The sequence below is a fragment of the Rhinoraja longicauda genome, chromosome 7, assembly GCF_053455715.1.
Source record: "Rhinoraja longicauda isolate Sanriku21f chromosome 7, sRhiLon1.1, whole genome shotgun sequence".
NCBI lineage: Eukaryota > Metazoa > Chordata > Chondrichthyes > Rajiformes > Arhynchobatidae > Rhinoraja > Rhinoraja longicauda.
This window is the reverse complement of record NC_135959.1, coordinates 51,143,004-51,150,863: the sequence shown is the minus strand read 5'-3', so window position 1 is coordinate 51,150,863 and position 7,860 is coordinate 51,143,004. Positions and strand designations below refer to the sequence as shown.

The 7,860-nt window shown below is 41.9% G+C and overlaps 1 protein-coding gene across 2 annotated transcripts in view; it reads left to right on the top strand.

The window, feature by feature from the left end:
• Nucleotides 1–2,578: 2,578 nt before the first annotated feature.
• nck2b (NCK adaptor protein 2b) overlaps nucleotides 2,579–7,860 on the top strand; it is a 52,791-nt gene continuing 47,509 nt past the window's right edge. The window contains exon 1 of one of the 2 annotated variants that reach the window (XM_078402574.1): nucleotides 2,579–2,702. The gene's annotated coding sequence lies outside the window, so the exon portion shown is untranslated. Of the gene's footprint in view, nucleotides 2,703–2,839; nucleotides 2,861–7,860 lie in introns of those variants that run through there. The other variant, XM_078402576.1, reaches the window with a different exon arrangement.

The window sequence follows — 7,860 nt, the reverse complement described above, 5'->3', positions numbered from 1 at the left end:
TAAATCGCCTCTGCAGCCATTCCAGCCAGACAATATCTTTCCTATAACATGGTGCCCAGAACTGAATACAATACTCTAAATACGGCCTCACCAACATCTATATAACTGCAACATGACCTCCCAACTTCAATATTCAATAGTCTGACTGATGCCAAAAGCCTTTTTGACCACCCTATCTACCTGTGATGCTACATTCAACAAACCATGTACCTGCATTCCTAGACCCCTCCGCTCTACAACACTCCCCAGAGCCCTACTATTCACTGTGTAGATCCTGCCCATGTTAATCTTCCCACAATGCAACACCATACATTTCTCTGCATTAAATTCCACCAACCATTCCTCAGCCCACCTGCCCAACCGATCAAGTTGCTGCTGCAATTTTTGACAGCCATCTTCACTCTCTGCAATACCATACATTTTTGTGTCATTTGCAAACTTGTTTGTGTCATCCACAAACCTGGTTAAAGTTATGTAACTCTGCTACCTAAGTCAGCTGAAAGATTAAGATTTTATTAAGCAAGGGTATTAAGGGTTACAGAGCCAAGAGTTAAGATACAGATCAGCCTTTGTCTAATTTAATGGCAGAACAGTCCACTCTGTTCTTATATTTCAGCAACATAGCAGGCAATTTCCTAGCCACTGGACTGAATACAGTAACCTTTAATATTTAATGAGTTTAAAAAGTTAATGTAACTCTGGAAATAAAGTTTACTTTATTTAGTTCCAACAAAAACAGTTAAGTTTTCCTATTGGCTATTAAGCATTAATTGAACAGTTTACCTAAATTTAAAACAATAACTTATTATTGTGATAGTCATAGAGTATTACAGCAGGGAAACATGCCCTTTAATTCTCATCCATGCCCATCAAGATGCCCATTTCCCTCTAAACCTTTCCTAACCACATATCCAAGTATATTTTAAATGCTGTTATAGTATTTGTCTCAACTACCTCCTCTTGCAGCTCATTCCATATACCCACCACCCTCTGTGTGAAAAAATGTCCCTTAGGTTCATATTAAATCTTGTCCCTCTCACCTTAAACAAATATAATGTCCTCTTGTTTTTGACTCCTGTAGCCCTGGCTAAAAGACTCTGTGCATTCACCCTATCTATTTCCCTCATGATTTTATACAGCTCTAAATGATCACCCTACAGTCTCCGGTGCTCCAAAAAAAAAATCCTTATTGTGCAGATTATTAGCTTATAAACTTCAGTAGGTAATATATAATAAAACAAAAATATTTATCAGTAAAAAATATCAGTAATATAAATAGTAATATAAAATAGTAATATTTATAGTGTAGGAAAGAACTGCAGATGCTGGATTAAACCGAAGATAGACACAAAAAGTTGGAGTTACTCAGCGGGACAGGCATGTTAAAAGGGTCTCGACCCGAAACGTCACCCATTCCCTCTCCAGAGATGCTGGCTGTCCTGCTGAGTTACTCCAGCTTTTTGTGTCTATCTTCAGTAATATTTATAGTGCTACTATAATATATAATAATAGTATATACTAACAGTATATAATCCTACTATTGATAATAGTTTATAATAATATATAGTTGTACTACATTTATAACAGTATGTTACACTTTACAATACTCTCTACAGTAGTTTGTATGACGTGGGAGGTTCGATGCAATGTTTAAAGAACTGTCAAAATGCCATGTGAGAAGGAGGAATCTTGCAAAAAACAGAGAGGGGGAGCGGCTGGGGAAGAAACTAAATGCTAAACGCCACATTGTGGTGGGAAATGCATTAATGCAAAGGTTTTGTTTTTTGGGTGGAGGGTGGAGGAGGCCAGCTCCTGGTCTCCCTGGTCTGTCTGTCCCACCGACACCGCTCTCTCCCTTTTGTTCCCACTCCTGGCAGCTCGTGGCGATGGGAATGGGGAATGGGAGGGTGCAGCGCGTGCGCAGTCGGGCGATTCCTGGCGCAGGCAGTTTGACCTCATCCCGGGAGCAGGAGAGGGGGGGAGAGAGAGAGATAGAGAGGGAGGGATAGATAGAGAGAGAGAGAGAGAGAGAGAGAGGGAGGGAGGGAGAGAGGGAGAGAGAGATAGAGAGGGGGAGTGGGATAGAGAGGGGGAGTGGGAGAGAGAGAGAGGGATAGAGAGGGAGAGATAGAGAGGGAGAGATAGAGAGGGAGAGAGAGAGAGGGAGGGAGAGATAGAAAGGGGGAGTGGGAGAGAGAGAGGGATAGAGAGGGAGGGGGAGAGAGAGGGAGGGATAGAGAGGGAGAGAGAGAGGGAGGGATAGAGAGGGAGAGATAGAGAGGGAGGGGAGAGAGGGAGGGAGAGAGGGAGGGAGAGAGAGAGGGAGGGAGGGAGAGATAGAAAGGGGGAGTGGGAGAGAGAGAGAGGGATAGAGAGAGAGGGAGGGGAGAGAGAGAGAGAGATAGAGAGATAGAGAGGGGGAGTGGGAGAGAGAGAGGGGGAAAGTCCAGCCGGGATCGGTCGCTCCGACAGCGGGCGGAGGAGGAGGGAGAGAAAGAGAAAGAGAAAGAAAGAGAAAGGAAGAGAAAGGAGAGGAGGGAGGGGGAGGGAGGGGGAGAGAGAGAGAGAGGGAGGGGACGGGAACGGTAAAGGAGGCTGAGGAAGACGGAGCGAGGAGGCGGGACGTGGGACGTGGGGGCGGAGCGGCCCCGGCGCGGCCCGACCGACCGACCGACCGACCGGCGAGGCGAAGGGAAGGGAAGGTGAGTGTCGGCGGTGCGGGAGATGCGGGCACCCGGTGCCGCTGCGCTGCGCTGCGGTGCGGTGCGGTGCGGTGCGGCCTCTCCGCTGCTGGGCCCGGTCCCCGGGGTCGCCCGGCGCCGCCCGGCGCTGCCACACACCGGGTCCGGGGCTGGAGTGAGTGAGTGAGTGAGTGCCATTGCCCTCCCTGGGCTGCGAGGAATTCAAGCAGGAAGGTGCACCCTGTCCCCCTGCATTGAGGGACAAAGCAGCACTGCACAACAAATCCATCACAAAGTGCAACTTGCTGTGGGGTTGACTCCCTCATTTTTAATGTTGAGTTTTAATCTCTCTAACACTATAGGTCCAGGGTGCAATGAAAAGCCTTTCGCATTGTATTTCAGATGTGTTGTCTGAGCAGCAAAACTACCCACAGAGTTTTCAGAAATGGCAATGTTTACCCAGTGTGCCGGGCGTTCTGGTCACCCTCCTCCCACCTTTAATTTCCTTTCCTATTTGTAATTCTTGCTGAGGTCTCTACTGCTTTGCGGGTGTCAGAAATGCTATGTCTGAGCTGTTGAGTTCCACAATAATACAGAATACTTTCACCTGGATCCACGAAAACCTAACATTTGATGATGGTCTAGGATCTAATTTAGGAAGGTGAGAATTTGGTGAGGAATTAATGTCTGGTGAAAAATTATAGGCTGGACAGGGAGACATTGAACAGTCAAGAATGGAGGTAATATAAGCTTATTTATTCACAAAATGCTGGAGTAACTCAGCAGGTCAGGCAGCATCTCGGGAGAGAAGGAATGGGTGACGTTTCGGGTCGAGACCCTTCTTCATTCTCTCCCGAGATGCTGCCTGACCTGCTGAGTTACTCCAGCATTTTGTGAATAAATACCTTCGATTTGTACCAGCATCTGTAGTTATCTTCTTGTAATATAAGCTTAGATGCGTATTTCGGGGACAAATAGACAAAAGTAGTAATTGATGGAGGTTTATTCGGAAAGATAATTAGAAACACAGTTTATTCACAAAATGCTGGAGTAACTCAGCAGGTCAGGCAGCATCTCGGGAGAGAAGGAATGGGTGACGTTTCGGATCGAGACCCTTCTTCAGACTGAGAAACATAGTTCCTAGTTAAAAAGGATGCATTGTCAATAATTATGGCGGAAACTAGAAATGGTAATTCTTGGGGAGAGTGCAAAAACTTTTTTTAATTCTCTGCATTCTTCCCCCCCCCCCCCCCCCCTGAAAAGCGATTTTAATAGGTGAAATTCATACTTAAAAGTCGAGGTCCTTGACAAGAGGTTGAAAGCAACAGTTCCAAATTTTAGTTTTCTTAAGTAGCATATGTCTGATTGTATATGGATTGAAAATGACCCCTGAGAATTTCTGGTCAATGTGTTGAAAGTATTTGATGCCTTTACCTATTTTATGATGAGTTACAACTTTATTTATTCATAAGCTTTTGTGGTCATCTCGTTATAAGTCAGTGTGCTACATAAGTAGTTGCTTTTCCTACCAAGATGCAGTCTGCAAGAGGAAATTGCTTTGCATGTTATTAAAATCCATTGGGTCAATACCAGTGAATGAAGCACTTCTGAGAGTAATATTTCACAGTTGAGATATACTTTGTTTTTTTTTTTGATTAATGATTATCTTTTTAACATGTATATTATCCCAAGGTTCTCTTTCAGTAAGAAAACCTCGGTATAATATATCAGGATATAATCAACTGCCCCGACAGCCTCCTGTGCACTATGCCGACTGTCACCATTGCAGACGTCAAATTGAGAGAAAACCCGTGGAAACCAACAGGCCCTGATGGAGTTCCCAGCCGTGGGCTCAGAACTAGAACAGACCAACTGGTGGGTGTATTCATGAACGACTTTAACCTCTCCCTGTTCCAATCTGATGTTGCCATCTGCTTTGTGGACTACTGTCATCCTGGTGTCAAAGAAAAACAAGCTAGTGTGCCTTAATGAGTACCGCTGTGACATGCATGATCATAAGGTACTTCGAAAAGCTGATCCTGGTGCACATCAATTCTAACTTCTAGTCGGCTTTAAATCCCACTGCAATTTACCTATCGCCACAAGAGATTCAAGGTAAACACCATCTCATTACCCCTGTACTCATCACAGGAACATCCGGATAACAAGGGCACCTACATCAAATTCCTACTTATTGATTATAGTTCTGCCTTCAGCTCCGTAATTCCAACCAAACTCAACCCCCAACTCCTTGACCTAGGACTTGGCAACCCCTCTGCAACTGTATCCTGGAGAGTTGTGAACGCAATCCAGTCCATTAAACAGCCTTCTTCCTACACTGCCTCCCAAATAACTCAGTCTACACTTCACTCTGCCTCATGAAAGCAACTAACATAATCGAGGACCTGGCTGGTCACTCTCTTCTCCCTCTCCGGTTGAGCAGAAGATACAAAAACTGCATAGAACGTACTACCAGATTCAAGAATAGCTTCTTCCCCACTATTATCAGACTTTCGAACAGACCTCTCATCTGCCAAGGATAAATCTTTATCGCCCAGTCTTTTTTATCTGCACTTTCTCTGTAGCTGTAACTTTATATTCTACCTTCTATTTCTTTTTTGTTTTTGCACTACCTTGATATATTGTTATATGGTATAGTTTGCCTGGATGGCAAGCAAAACAAGGTTTATCCACTGTATCTCAGTAGACATGACAATGATATATCAATACCTGAAAGCTTCTAGACTGATTAGATGTTTAATAGAATGAATATTTCTTCTAATCATAAACTTGAAACACTTTTGCCATCTAGGAAATATGAATATCTTTAACATTAGTTTATTCGTATATTGAAGTTCCACAAAGTAAATTTTCTTGTTGGGGAAAGAAAATTGCAGATGCTGAAATTGTTGTAAATGGTTCTGTAAAGAATTTACTATTTCGATCTCAACAAACAGTTAAGTGTTGCATCCAAAAGTTAACAACTGTTTAAAACTGATTGCAGTTTTGGACAAAAGGAGACATCAGCAGAATTTGAAATTATTACATTCTCGATGTTTGAATCAAGACACTTTGCCTGACCAGATTTGATGGGCTGAATGGCCCAATTCTGCTCCTATGTCTTATGACCTTGTGATCTTTGAGGTTTCCCTTGTCTAGTTGTGAACCTACTTTGAAACATTGCATCTTTGCCAATAATTATTGTTTGACAGAAACTGTTTCCTTCAGCTAAACTGAAGTGAACTTCTATAAAAAGTATAATACCCCATTTATAGCAGTAAATAAGAGCCAAAATGCATTACTTGGCTTCTGTTTTGCCATTGTTGTGAGCCAGAGAAATTTGACTGCAAGGAGCCCACCTTCTTGGTGAATTTCCAAAACCTGAAGGATGCCAGATGTGGCATCTGTTTTGCTCTCCCATTCCTTTTAATTGGTAGTTCAAAGGACACATGAACAGTGTCAAGAAAACATGCAAAATGAATTTGTAATTGCTGTTACGAGTGAGATATTGAAGCTCTTCCACTAGCACTGGATGTTTTCATGATAGTTTAGGATATCGTGGCTCCGTTCCTAATCATAAAAATCTTCCTCTAAATGTGGTGTGCAGCAGCTGAGACATTTGGTTATATTCAATTTTAAATGTTGTAACGCTTCTATAGTTGCTGTATGGATTTTGGATGAAATTGGGTAGTTAGCTATTTCATTGCTGGTATAGGGATAGCTGTGATGATTTGGGCAGACAAGCTAATGTTGGATCTTTTCACAATTGTCTGCTTTTATTTGCTGCTGAGGCCCCCTGAATTAGTGTATTGAGTGCCAAATGTTCTATTAAATGGCATGGTGAATTAATTCATACTTTTGACTATTTCCTAAATAACTTGGGTCCTCCCCAAGTTACAACAAAGCTTTGATCCTGAGAACAGTTCATAACCCGAACAGTTCACGAGTGAGATATTGAAGCGAACTAAGTTCCCATTTGGCAAAAGATGTCTGCAGCCTTACAGTCGTCATCAAATCCATCCTGCCGGTGTCCCAAATACTTGCTTGTGCGTATGGGCTGTGTATAAATTGCATGTTCATAACCTGGGGAGGACCTGTACACCAGACCTCTGGACTAAATCTCAATCATGTAGTTCCTGCATTTTCTAGGATGCAGGAAGATGTTTCAAAAGTTCCAAATGTATAGTAACGTATCATAGCACAATTTTGTTTTCTATGTGAAAGAAAACTGCTTCTGTTCGGTAATAGTTCAAATGGTAGTGAACCCAATAACTACTCTGAATATTCATCTCAGATTCAACATAAATATCCTCCTGAGAATTGAATTACTGCTGAACCTTAGACCAGAAATTGTGTTGCATAAATATTTGTGACCAAACCAGCCTTAACAAACCTACTGAATCCAAGCTCTTCTACTTAAAAGCATGAGAATTTGAGCACTTAACCATCATGTATATTAGGTACACGTTGGAAAGTCAATGATCAGGAAAGCTCTTTGAAATGTAAAGAACATGCCTCAATGATGTTTAAAAGCTTGTTGTTAAGCATGAGGTATGTAAGAATACCTGGTTAGAATACACCTTGCTAAGCACTGGTTGTAGAAGAATAGCTAGATGTACAACAGAAGTGAAAGTGTGCTGGCTGGGTAGAGTAAATCTTTGTGTAGTAAGTACTCCCCCAAATTCTACAGAGAATGAAAACATGAAAGTGTCAGGCCAGAATCTGCAGAAATTTTCCATGCATTAAATGTATGCTGTAACTGTAAAAGATGGGTTTGCATTATATTGCAACTTTTAAAGCATTCGTACTGCACTATCCTTGATTTTTTTAGTTTTTATTGAAGTCATTATTTAAAGCTAATGGTATATTCAGTATGGTATAAGAACCAGTGGCATAACTGATAGCAGCATGGTCTTGTCAGTCCCAATGTTAAATGGTATCAATCAGAAGTAAACTTGTGAAATGATAGTTTCTAAACTTATGTACTTGCAATAAACTAAACCTTGCTATATTAAAAATTAAATAATGTTCTCAGAAACTGAGCTTAAGTAGGTTTGGGAATACTCTAAATAATTTATTACAAAGGTTTAGTGTTTCCACGCAGGAATAAAGGTAGCTGCAACGTGATAATCAAGGATGAGGCAAGTTTGGAGTTCAGTTGTTCTAAAATTACAAAGGG